The sequence below is a fragment of the Accipiter gentilis genome, chromosome 9 (genome assembly GCF_929443795.1).
Source record: "Accipiter gentilis chromosome 9, bAccGen1.1, whole genome shotgun sequence".
NCBI lineage: Eukaryota > Metazoa > Chordata > Aves > Accipitriformes > Accipitridae > Astur > Astur gentilis.
In genome coordinates this window covers 20,856,933-20,870,656 of record NC_064888.1, presented here as the reverse complement: position 1 = coordinate 20,870,656, position 13,724 = coordinate 20,856,933, and the positions used below count along the sequence as shown (strand labels likewise).

The following is a 13,724-nucleotide window of genomic DNA, read 5'->3' as shown; positions in this document are numbered from 1 at the left end:
TTTTGTGGTTCCAGCTTTCCTAATTTGGTCATCCAAAAGTTTACACCGAGGACTAGTTGTGTAGAGTCCTTCTATAGTAAATGGAGTTGGGATTATTCATTGTTCAGAGTAACCAGAGAACGCTACAGCAAACTAAGAAGAAACCTACACATTTTATCACTCTGCTGTTCCTTGTCCATGGCCTGTTCTTAAGATTGTCCTCTTATTCTGGTTGGGACAGCACAGAGCACAAGAGTCTCCTGGTCCACACCTGGGACTCGCAGCCACAAGAGCCCAACTCCCAGCAGGGAGACTGCCCACCTTATTTTCACAGTCACAGTGAACTTTGTGTACAGCCCTTCTCTCAACATGTGTGATACATGCTATGACAGCAGCTGCCACAATAAAAAAAATAAAAATAGTTAATTCTGCCATATCCACATCCCTGCTTGATTCTGAGTTGGCACTTAAAAAAAAAAAAAAAAAAAAGCCAGATGCAAACTGATAGACCAAATACCTTTTAAGTCACAGGCTGGCCGTCCTTAATAATGCTAATAAAAATGGGGTAAACTTACATGGGTACTTTAGAAGGGCTCAAGCGTGTAATGCACACGCAAGTACGTGAATGCTGTGGCATACTGAGTGAACTCAGCATCACCCAGTCTGAAATTCAGGAAACAGTAGTTCTTCTATAGGAACCATTAGGGACCTTGGGAAGATCTATGGCATGTGTTAACTTTATTTGACATGTAAGGTGTCCCAGCTATAAAATGGCTTGGGGAAAGTGACAGTCTCATTTTAGTTCTTTTAATGTCTGGAGTACCCAGTGAATTCAATTATGTGTTATTACTGAATTATTAGTGATTGAATAGCTGCTCCTCTATCACACTGTGTTATCTGCCTCCAAGTACCCCTGTGCTACCATTGTTCTCTGAGCATAAACAACAGTCTTCTACCCTTGACCATGCCAGGATACCTTTTTCATGTGTTCTCTGTTGCATCCAACTACAGAAGAAAATTTTTTCAGTCAGACTCAGATCTGGCCTCAGGTCAGGCTCCAGCTATGCTTTGAGTTCAGGTCTCAGCATCAGGCATTAGCACTGTACCCAGCCAGGGTTACAATGCAGCTCTTCAAGTCAGTGGGTATTATAGCATGTAGCAGACATCCAGAATGGCTTAATGGAAACAGAAGCCCTCAGTGGGAAATTATAGCTTTTACAGGAACATATGGTCCACAACCACTCAGTGGCTATAAAAGTGTTTATCGCAACATTTCAGAATTCAAAGATAACATACACTGCTTCTGAAAATCTTGTGACTAGCAGACTTGCACAAAACACTTGACCAAAACACTGACCAAACAGAAAATGTAGAAAGCTCCAGTATTTAGAGTGGAAGCTGATGGTAGTGAAGATGATTAAGTCAACTGCAGCAATGATTTTTTTTTTTTTTCCCCACAAAGACAGCATCTCACATATCTGTTGTGCTTTCCACTCATAATGACTCAAAATCACTCCCATAAACCACACATGATGAAAGTTCCTGCACTCACTACAGGGAACACAGATACTTCTGGGGTAGGTTACAACAGATGCTTGGAACTGTGCTTCTAGGGCATATCCAAAATGAGATATTGCCAGAGTTAATGTCTCCGTACACTTGCAAAATGCCAGGCAGAGATGGTCAGACCTCTTGCTCACATTTTCTCTTATGAGTCCACTAACTACTTGCCGTGGATGGTATCACAATCAGCACGCAGCTAGCAGGACTGCCTTGCACTGAGACATCAAGATCGCTTCCTGCATCACTTATGTTTTCATGTAAATTCAAATGTTAGATGTGGACAGAACATCCCTCTCCTGCCCAAAAATCACCTTGAGCACTAGCACAAACAAACCAAGGTTCTTACAGCACAGTAGAAGGCAACCCTGACTAGCTGGCAAAAATCCTCCATCCACATCATAGACAGGAGAGTGGAAGCATAAACAAACATTGTGTAATTTACCCATCACCCCACTCTGTAACAGAGCTGGAAATAGAAACCTCCCCTATTAGACACCACATCAAGAGGCATGACAGGTGCTTCACAGAGCCCTGTTCCAAAGCATGTGTCAAATAGAACATGGGCATAACGTCACAGGGAGGCAAGAACAGATGCTGAGACAGGCTCAGTTAAGCTTGCTGGTGAATGCTCTCGCCTGCATCTACCCTGTATGCAGTCACCCACATGCAGAAGATGAATTTTTATCATTCAGTCTGCACCTATGTGACAACAAGAAGAGACAGCATAACAGTGTCTCGCTTCTAATAGAGCCTTAATAATGAAAGGCAGTGATCCCAAGGCTCTTTATTCAAGGAAAATTCAAGGAAAATGGTCTTCATTTCAGTAGGAGTCTTCCCAAATACAAAATCAATTGCATTCTCAGACTTGGCCTTGGTTTACTAAGCCATTAGAAAGAGAATTAATTAATTAATTCTGAATTAATACAAGGACAGACCATGGTTTGGCAAGATGCCAAGTAAAGCAGACTTTTCACAGGATTAAGCTTTGTCTGAGAAGCTAATTGTCAACCAGAGGCTAATTCAGCATCAAGGAGTCACCTAAGATAAGGAGGTCTGTGACACCCAGCAGCTCAAGCAGTGAGGATTTCTTGTCACTCATTGCTACAAGGCAAACAGAGGCTCTGGGGTGTCCTTGTACTCTGGACTCATGAAGGACTTATGTTGCCAGGTGGCTGAATTCTTGTCTTAGCTGATGTGCCAGAGAAGCAGCACAGTATTTTTGAAGGTCATGAGTCTATATAAAATTATTATGGTTGATTTTTTTTTTTTTAATTCAACAGCTAGATTTCATTTGAAAAAAGTTCACTGAATTGACTTATATGAGTATATAACCTGGAAGGGATCCAATTGCTGAGCAGTGAGCCTCTATCCACTAACAGTGGTTTTTGCTTTAGCTCATGTAGCAGGGAATGCACTAAAGCACATGGGTCTTAACTAAAGTCTGTAATCAGCCTGAAATTCCCACAGACTTCTCCCACCTTCATCACAAAGGTGGGAGACCTGGTAGCCTACTGCTGCTACAGTACTGCAAAATACTAGTAGAGGGATAAAACCTATGACAGACAGGCATGAAATCATTTATCATAAAATTTTAGTCTTCCTGTAAAAGAAAATAAACTATCTATGTAGAAACATCCATCATATCTCTTGGCCAAGGGCTTATGAGCTTTTATAATCAAACAAGGGCATATCATGAGTTAGTCACAGGATTTCACAGGGCTGAACTACAAGCCTTTATGAAGTAAATTAGATCATATTGCTTTTTTAAAAAATCACAACACAGTACTTCACCTAAGAAGGCAGCAGGACAATGTTTGAGGAGAAATGTCACATTCAATAAAAAAAGAAAACCCAACCCAGTTCCAGTGACAACCAAAAAGTACATTAAAATGTTGATGTAAACAAGTTAAGATTGGGGAAATTTCCAACAGCTCTGCTTTGGGAGGGAGAGGTAGAGATGCCCACGTTGTCTTCTCTTACTGCACTGTGAGCTAGTAATATCTTCAGTGCTCTCCAGAGCTCCGCTACCAACTCTCTTTGAGGAATCTGTACAAGCCCTAGACCACCAGGAAACACTGAACCACTCATGACTGGATCTTCCCTGTGGGCTGGCCTCTGGAAGTTGCCAATCCCACCTCTTCACAGCAGGGAATCTCTGCAGCAGTGTGGAGAAACACAGGGCAAACAGCATGGTGTTCAACAGGAGTTTTAGGCATCTGCTGTGTATCATGCCAACTGCTGTATCACAGTAAGGGGCTATTCCATCCATTGAGTCTAAAGTGTTGCTCAAAAGTAACAACAAACTACAATGCCGCTGCCGTATTTCCACATTCTCTCTCACTCTCCATTAATCCCAGGCCAACTTATTTAAATTTAAAAACCAAATGGGAGAAATTATTTAACATCCTGTCCTGACAACTTAGCTCAATACCTTTCTGGATGAATTTAATTCACCGAAGCCAATGAGATTGTATCCATCAACTCCCATAAGTACAGATCAGATCTTGGGTCCCTTGCGCTGGCAATGACTGGAACACAGCTAACAGTTATAGTCTGATGAAGCATGAGTCACAAAATACCACAGCTCACACTGTGTCTGAGCTCTAGTGAGTGCAGTATCAGCAGCAGAACATTCGTTTGGGTCAACAGAATGAGCGCATGCCTGGTGGGCACAAATACACACATCTGAGTGCGCTCATAGCTTGTTTCTTCTAGTAAAAACTAATGCAAGATGGCAAGAAAGAACAAAAGTGAAGGCTGTGAGAAGGCAAAGGGTTGTTGTCCTCTCTTTAATGAGGCCTCACAACATAGCAGGTGATTCCCCAGAGGCCAACTCCCAAGAGAACATTAATACTATAACCCCCCCCCCAAGGGAGGAGATGAGGGGAGATGTTGAGGTACTTCTACTCCTGCCAGCAATCTGATTGCAAAACAAGAAAATTGGGTTCTTTTTAATCAAAATTCCACCCAAAGAGAAAGAGACGTACAAAATATGTAGATTGAGGAAAAAGACTTACTGGCAGGAGTGCCACTAGTTAAAGCCAGCTGCAGGGAGAAGGAACACCTCTGCCTCATTTATTTCCTGCACTGAACAGCATGATTTTATGTGGAACATCTGACTGCTAAGTCCATCCCACTTTCCACCCTTCAGAGCTAAATAACAGGATTCCCTTCTGTCCCTCCATGGCTTCTAACCCAAGAATCTCCAGCTAATTTACTTGCTTGATAAACCCTTTTTCTTAGAGTTCTTACTGTTCGATTTTAGTACCAAGATACAGACTAGCATTTTTACAGATCACAACCATCATATGAAGATACACGCATCACATTTCTCAGCTAATTAGAAATAAAACATGAGCAATATGATTTAAGTCTAATAATCAGTCAACTCAGTGTCATAAGCACGAAGACTGATGGCCAGTCATTTGCCCTATTCATACCCATTTGTTATACAATGGGGCACAATGACCTCAGAATTTTAATAGGAAACACTCTCTGTGGGGGTTTGTTTCAGTTTTCTAAGTATAAATAATTTTTAAGAAAACAAGCATAGCCTTGTGATTAAAATATTGATACCATTTTTAGAACAGTGTTCCAGAGACCACCTAGCAAACTGAAGCTATAAATTATATATATTTTAAGAACACTTTTATTAAAAACTTACTGTTAATAAGTACACCCAGGCTTGAAGATCTGTTCTATCATGAGTATCAGTCTTACAGTCAGTAAGGCAGCCACCTCCCTGTGAAGATGTTAAGTTTCTTTTCTTTTTAAGTATTTTCAGGCATTTTTTTCTATGGATAATGTATTTCATTATTGAATGAGCGTTATTTATGGAAGTCTTAACAGAGGAAGTCTCACAAAACTATGCAGACTGCTATGAAAGAGAGGTTAGAAAGTCTGTGGGTTTTCTACTGCTAGCTTTGTCTCATACCTATCTGAGGCAGGAGAGGACTCACTACCAAATATGCAAACTGTCCAGTGATTCCAGATCACAGACCAAAGCCGAGCTACAAAGCCAAGGAAAGGAAAAGGCGACAGCCCACCAGGCTCCATCTCATTCCTCACACTAGGTTCCATGTCAACAGGACTACACCCCATTGTCTCTCCATCCTCTTCCTAGTCCTCCCACTCCCAGTCTTCTCACTTACTTAGCCCAAGAGCATGTTGGGTCAATGTGGTCTCTGGCATATTTGCACAAGGCCTATTGTTATGAAGACTTTGATCTTAGTTGGTGCCAGTCCTGTTTGAATCCATGCAATAAAATAGAACCTGCTGCAAAAAAAGGTCAAGAAGGATAATACATTGTATTATAGCACTGCCATATGTATAACTAAGCACCACTTTTAGGAAAACCACAATACAATTTGTACAGGCCTTTGAAACAACTGGAAGTTAGAACAGCAAGGAAAGACTGTACAAGATGTTAAAGTCATATCCAAGTGTGTCCGTCGTCTGAGGAAACCACAATTTCCAGTTTTGTGGTCTCAGATTCTATGATTTTTCATACATTTGTATAGTTGGCTGTAGAGACCCCTAAGTCACAAATATGCTAAGAGATGGTGCCTAATAATATGGCGAGGTAGGACACAAACCATGTATTCTTCACGAATGTGTGCCTATCCTAGTCTTACAGCACCATGCTACCCTTGCTTAGCACATCTCACCTTCTAGAAAGCAAACTTTCTGCCACGTGGATTTGCATTTATTCTACATTCATGTAACTTCTTGCATAAGGGGAGCACAAATTTGCTGGACACATAAATGTACAACAAATCTAAAAAAAGCAAAACAAAACAAAATTATTTGGTTACTTACCCAACAAAACAGATTCAGAGATGTACTGTAAAGAAAGTGAGAAGAAACTGAAGCAAAGATACAGTGAGGAAACAAATATTTTAACAACCTTTGTTCTTTTTTAATTTTTTATAGGAAGCTATATTCTTAGCATATATTGTGATTAGTTTTTCCTCTGCTGTTGTAAACTCTTTGGAGAAGAAAAGTATCAATAGCTAAGATAAAAAGACAAAAAATAAAAAGGTGTAAAATATTTAGCAGGTTCTTTTAATAATTAATCAGCCTAAGAGCTTTCAGTCTAGCTGTACTGACAGCACAGCCAGACCTTTCAAGAGAAGAAACAAAACTAAATATCTAGCCACCTATTAAAATGTGTTATCAGAGTGCTATTTCTAGCCCTTCACATGTCACACTGCATCAGGAAAAACTGCAATACATAATCATTTTTTCCTGAAGCTGTAACTCTGGAGCATATATAACTCTTAACTGTTGCCCAACATGTTTGTGTATGTGATATGTTCTTTCCCAATTTTGCAGACTTGTGCCCAACAGGTTTCTGAGATTTCTTCTTGAGACACGTTATAGTGGTACGGGGTGCTAAGCAGTAATTCATTGCAATTTTCTTTAGGACACAAGACTTGACCTGATATACAGAATACTACAAGCAGTATCTCTCACACTACATGATGAAAGGTACTCCATTGTAATTAACACAAAGATCTTCTCTAAGGCTTCTGGAGACAGAGGTTGTATCCTCAAAGTTGTCTAGAGCAGTGAATCCACTTACTTCCTGGAAGGAACCTCAGGATGGGCATTCAGTGATTCTGCTGGTATTCCCAGAGAAATCTTAAACACAGCCAGCACTGTGAGTAGACCCTACACAGTACAGCCTCTAGTCATGCCATCTACCCTTCCAGTGATGATTTCAGGTGGGCAAGATGAGGTGGGAATCATTTGAAAATACCCCACGGTCTCACATTACCTGATACAAGGACTTGCAGCATTTTTAGGCAGCCTGAACTCACACTCAATTCAGTCTCTTTGCTAGGGCAGTACAATATCAGACCCCAAGTGCCAGTGCGTTACCCAGCATCTAGTACCTGGGTCATCCTCCAAGGCACTATGTAGACACTGACAGATCACATTAGTCTTCCTGGCTTTTTCACTCCGTACAAAGCACTGGCTCAGCTGCCTCGTATCATAACCATACAAATCTCAACTCTGAATTAAGCGAAAGACTGCCAACCACACTTCAATATCCACAGGGTGTTTGTGGAGCTCAGTACTGCATGACTGGCTACTTACTCTCTCAGTACAGCTTACATTTTGTGACTGGCTTATTCCCAAAACACAATAAAGTTTTTTTCCATGAGGATTAGAGGTACTTCATGTGCAAATAAATTTCACCCAAGTTTTCAGAAAAATAAAGATTTGTAAAATCAACACTTTATTCCACAGAATTCTACAAAATTAGCCAATAAAAGGGAGTTGCAAGTACCACCACTGCAAAGACACGTCTTACTTGAACAACCACTTGCAAATAGTTTTCCATGGTATTTAGAGAGCTCAGAGCACACCACAAAGAACATGGAGAGTAGGACACAGACCTAGTACAATCTAGTGCTATCCCTTGCTTAAATAACACCAATGATAAATGGATACATACCTATAAAATCACCTAGACTGTGATAGTTTTGTAAATATATCATTAACTACCATAAATGCTGTATAATTTTTCAGATTAATTGATCTGAATATTTTTGAGATAACGACAGCTATAATTCCACATTATATCAAATAAGATTCTGTTCCAACGCAGGGCTCATTGCTTTTTCTTAGCTCTTCTAAACTGTGGGCTTGAGCTAAGTGAGGGCTAACGCTACCTTACATGACAGTACTGCTATTGACATAGCTGGGAAAAATACCAAGTGCACTCCCTAAATCTGGCCTTTCTCTCTTAGGGCCTCACATGACTAACTGGCCTGCTTGACTCAGAAGCACCATGCCTATGATTATAAAAGGCATTTGACTGTGAGGACCATTAGGCTTGGCCTTCCTGCAGGGCACCACTGGTATCTCTTGTGATGGCAATGCTGCAAGCACTGGAAAGTGGGCTGAAACTCACAAAACTCATAATAATAACTGCACAACTGCTACTTTTGACCTTTAAATGCTAGGATCAATACAGACATAGAAACAAAGAAAAATGGACTCATTCTCTTATCAGCCTCCCTTCCCACACAGTCATCTTCATCCTAATTACGTTCATTCTGCTCCAGGAAAAATATAACTTCTGCTCCTTATGTGAATGAGTGTTGCAGTGTTTTGGTCTTGGGGTGTATTTCATTCATATTATGTAAATAATTGATTCTTTGAAAGACCAGAATAGCTATAAATCAAACCTGTAGGCAAAACACGTTTTCATACATGCTGCTGTTTCCTGTTTTCCCATTTTGATGGAAGCATTGAAAACCCCCAGCCATTACAGTACTGAATAATCTTCTTTTGGTTCTCAGGATAAGAGGAAGTGGAATTATTTCAGAAGTCTTCCTAACAAATAATAATTTTAGCAACAGTTTGCTTTCTAAGATAAGGCCACTCACTTCAAAGTTTTTATTGTTTATGAAGAGGGCAAACTTCAATAAACTGTTACAAGATTGGCTATGGATATAAGAGATAATTTCTTGTAGAAATTGCTTTACCTCTCCACATCTCATTTCCTTCAGCTGTAAAGCGATGGCAGAGTTGCCTGCCTATGCTGGCACCTGTAGATAAGAAACAGATTTAGTGCTACACTATAATTCTGCTGCTAGAGAGAGTTCACACAGGATATGCAACAAACTTGCCTAAAAATTAATCCAGATCATCTCCTCTTACTGTGAATGGGTAGGAAACCCAAACACCCAGGTTTACATCGTACACATTAGACAGGTGTAAAAGGAAAGGGAGAGAGAGAGAATAAAAGACCGACTGACATACAGGCATTCACACACCCAAATTTTGATATGAAGTGTCTGATCTGAGAGGCACATCACAAACCAGTTTTTCTACCTAATTATTCTCATCTAATACTATTTGTTTTTCTAAACACATTCCAATGAACAGCATCTATGATGCAGGAATCCAAAATTACATAATCATGCTTCATGATATTTTAGTGAGACCATGAGAAGGCATATATAAAAATGTATTATTCCTTCTAGTATTTAAATAGCATTTCTTTCTGGGATGGCATGTAGTGTCTATTTTAGCAACACTCAGCAACCACACACAACAACGTGAATAAGGCATAACTATATCTACTTACTATATCTACTTAGCAGAGTTGTTATGGAGTGGCTGACCGTCACTACCTGAGCTGCAGTTTGGCATGGATCAATTTTCATGCAAAAAGAACTGCGGAGCGCTGAAGAACCCAAGCATGCACGGCATCAATATGACACCTTCTTTGAAAGACACCTCCAGTAGCACATTTGCCTTTACTGCCATGCTTGGATAAGCACTGTCTTAGCTGGGTGTGAAGACACGACATCATCACTTCCCAAACCCTCTCCTCTAACTGATCCAAATACCAAGTCAGTCCAAAACCTGCTTATATTGTGTCATGTAGAAGGGTCACACTACAGTTTGCACAGGAACAGAGGCTGAAATCATACTAAAGTTGAAGGTCACATTCATAAATCCCTATTTAGATATACAGACTAAGTGCCAATCCCCCAAGGAAAAAGAAAAAGTGAAGGGAAGCATATGGGTACCAAGCATTGCTGAAAACCCAGGCTTCTGTTAGGTTCCTACTTCAGAAATCTTGAGCAGCAAGTAAAAGCCCTAGCATATTCTTTTACACAATAAAAACAAAGAATAAAACAAGGTACCTATGACTGAGAACTTCAAAGGCCTGAATTAAAAACAATTTTCAAAGAACACTGAACATTATTCATGCTGCCAGTGCATTTCCCAATGCTGAATAAATCCAAAGCAAATATCTCACAAAAAAGAAAGCTTTTCTGCTGAAAACTTCTTGTCCACTTTTAAAGGTGCAAGCAGTTTCCATAATCTTATAGGTAGCCTCTGCTTTGATACAAATTACGCTAAGCAATGAAAGTGCTGTCCCTGTCTTAACACTTGCACCACAAACAACACAGGTTGTACAACCTAATTCCGTAATGCTCATTCACATATATAGCTCCACAGAAGTTAATGGCATTATGGAAGGGATTGAAGACATCAGGATCAGACCAACAGAACCTCTCTGGCTCATTGCAAAGGACTCAGCAAAGAGAGAAAACACAATGATTGTTCATCCATCTTAGGAGATATATACCATAGTCTTTGCTCAAAACAAACCAAACAAAAACATCAACAGCACTGCTTTGGTATCCCCACCTGCCCTGTTCTACAACATACCAGAGAGGCATTTAGTGATGTTCAGGACCAGAAAACTGAAAAAACACCAAAGAAACATAGAGGAACAGATAATTAACCAGTGTAGCCCTCTGCTGCCATTAAGACAAAGCATTCTGTAGTAGTTTCATCAATTAATTAGCACACTGTATACAGTAACACATCAGAATAAATAAATTCTGTAACCAACATCTGCTGCCATCTCTTAATAGTGACCTAAGTGTCTGCATGCACATGCATGGGCCCAAGTACACACACACAAAACACATTCTTAAAAGTAGGACATGTAATTTGCACGAAGGTTTAATGAAGGTTTTTCCCCCAGATTCAAGCTTTGCAAAAACAGTAAACTCATAATTCAACATTTGCAGAGTACTTCAAAGTTTCTCTGAGCTCTCCTTCCCCCCTCCTCCAAATATTTTCCCTCCCCTACAAACAGAAAACACGAGACCTGTTTATCATATGACCTTCCTTTGGAGGAATCCTTACATTTGTACTCTCTGAACCACTTACATAGTAAAGAAAAAGGAAGCTGCAAATAATATTCACATGGAGCACACAATTCTTACGTTCCTGACTTTTAGGTTAGCCTTCTGGGCATGTGAAATTTATTAGGCACTGTTTCTTTCTTCTTGTACAGCTTAGGCATGAGCTTGTGTGTACGTTTCTGTTTATGTTTACAAAAAATCTGATGTATTCCAAAAAAGGCACACTTGCTGTGTTTTGACTGCCTAAATATCACTACTTGTATCTTTTTATGGTATTATCAATCAATATTGGCTTTATAGAACAGGATTATCTTTTAAAATAACTATTCCTATTTAAAGATAATAAGTGTACTTACTGAACAAGAAAATGGGAGTGTAAAAGAAATGGGAGTCATTAGGGACACTAATGTGACACATATGTATTTTCTGGATGTGTATATGTGCAGCAGAACCAACATGGTCCAGCCTTTAAAAGTCAGGAGATATAAACTCTGCTAGTAAACTTGAGCAAGGTAAACCTCCCCTTGCTTTCCCATACCTTGTAGGTAGAGTAGCTGTCTGGGACAGATACTGTTTCTTATTATGACATGGTAGCAACAAATACAAGAGAGAACAATCTTTCAGTAGCATAATTCATAAAAATGAAATATTAATGTACCAAATATTGCCCCAGAACAGCAGCAGTCACAGCAGTACCAGGCAGAATAAAGAAGCAGCAACTACATGTAAGCAAACACTGATCTTTGGGTAGAAGAGTCAAGAGCACATTCTGCTTAGAACAAATCCCACTAACAATCATCAGGCCTCCACTCTGATCCCCTTGATTTGGGAGCTACGGTGGATACCCATGCGTGGAAGCGTAGCAACCATGGCACTGACATGAGCACAGGGCACTTACTGATTAAAAATCAAACATGGGTAACAGCAGGAGCACAGGCAGTTTTGCTGAAATGAGATCTGCCCAGCAGGGCAGGCATGTCTTTTCTTCATTACCCTAATAGCCTAATAAATAAATAAGAGATAGTTGTGTCCATGGTAATCCCTCTGGTGATTTTTTTTTTTTCCCTTCCTTTCCAAGACACCTTAGGAGAGAGGCAGCCATACCAGGGCTGCAGAATCTGATCTGTAAATAAAAAACGGAGACCTAAATGAAGCCCTTTCTGTGATAGAATTTAATTAAAACTACTGTGAATTCTCAGGCAACCATCTATCATTCATCGGGCACTGGTGATACCTGAAGCTGCTGCCAATTATTTTTCACTCCTGAATTTCTTACGAAGAGATTGCAAGAGGTTTTTACACCTCCGCATAGATTCACACAAAATACAAATCCTCAGGAACAACAGTGAGACTAACCAGTAACCTCTTCTCCACCTAAAGCACAATGGTTTCATACCCTGCCATTTCCAGCTTCTGTTTTATCCAAACTACAGCAAGTGTCGGCTTCCTAAAGTACAGTATTCTCAGCATGTCACACGCAGGGCAGCATCCATGCGCCGCTGATTTGGTAATTGCATTATCTGCAGCCACTGATGAATGAACAACCGTAATGCATACATCCTGGGTTCTGCTCTCTCCGGACAAGGAGATACAGACTCTCCATACCAGATTCACTCAGTTTGCTGAGTCCAAAGGCACACAGAAAATGCCCATGTGCATTTCCTCTCATTTTAAAAGCAATGTTGTATTCTGCTCCCCCTTCCCACTGACAGGAAAATAACATTTCTATTTACAAGCATGCGAAACTCATTCCCAAATCTACCTCTCTGCATCTGCGATCGATTTTACCTGCAAATAACAAGGCTTGAATAAAGGCTTGCAAAAATTGTGGTGTAACACCGACTACCTCTCCAGATACTAGGAAAAAATAGAGAGGCGCCAATATCCCACAGCATAATGGCCCTTTAAAGAACACCTAGTCCTTATGGGTATAAATAAATCGCAAGAATAAAATGGAGCCAAGGCGATTTTCATTGCTGGAGGGGGGTGGGAATGACCAGCTGCCAAAGCCCCGGCTGCTCCGAGAAGTTAAACGCGCAGAGGAGCTTACCTTGGAGAGGCAGCGGCCGCCTCCGTGCCCGCCGAGACGGGACGCCGCAGCCCCGCAGCCCCGCTCGCCCGAGCCGTGCAGCCGCTACTCCCCCGGCAGGCGGCGGCCGCTGATGGGCGCCGCCCCCCGCCCGACAGCGGCGCGGGAACCACCCGCTAGGCGCCGGCAGGAAGCGAGCCCTTTTCACCAGCGCAACAGAAAAGGAAAAGAGAGAGAGAGAGAGAGAGAAAAGGGGGCTGCTCTTCCCAGTCGGGGAAAATAAACCAAACCCAAGGCCGAGGAAGCGGTGAGCGGTGCGGCCGGCAGCCCGGGAGCGGGGGGATGCGGCCGCCCCTCGCCCGACCTGTTGCCTGTGTCGGTCGCTGTTGGCTCCTGGGGTGGTGAAATTTGCTGAGGATTGAGGGCTTGGAAAGCCGTTCGTCGGTGCGGATAGGTACAAGGCTTAG

The 13,724-nt window shown here is 41.2% G+C and overlaps 1 protein-coding gene across 4 annotated transcripts in view; it reads right to left on the bottom strand.

Moving 5' to 3' along the window:
• SORBS1 (sorbin and SH3 domain containing 1) overlaps positions 1–13,393 on the bottom strand; it is a 177,489-nt gene extending 164,096 nt beyond the window's left edge. For all 4 annotated transcript variants that reach the window (XM_049809766.1, XM_049809768.1, XM_049809764.1 and 1 more), the window contains exon 1: positions 13,279–13,393. The gene's annotated coding sequence lies outside the window, so the exon portion shown is untranslated. The remainder of the gene's footprint in view (positions 1–13,278) is intronic.
• Between the last annotated feature and the right edge of the window lie 331 nt (positions 13,394–13,724).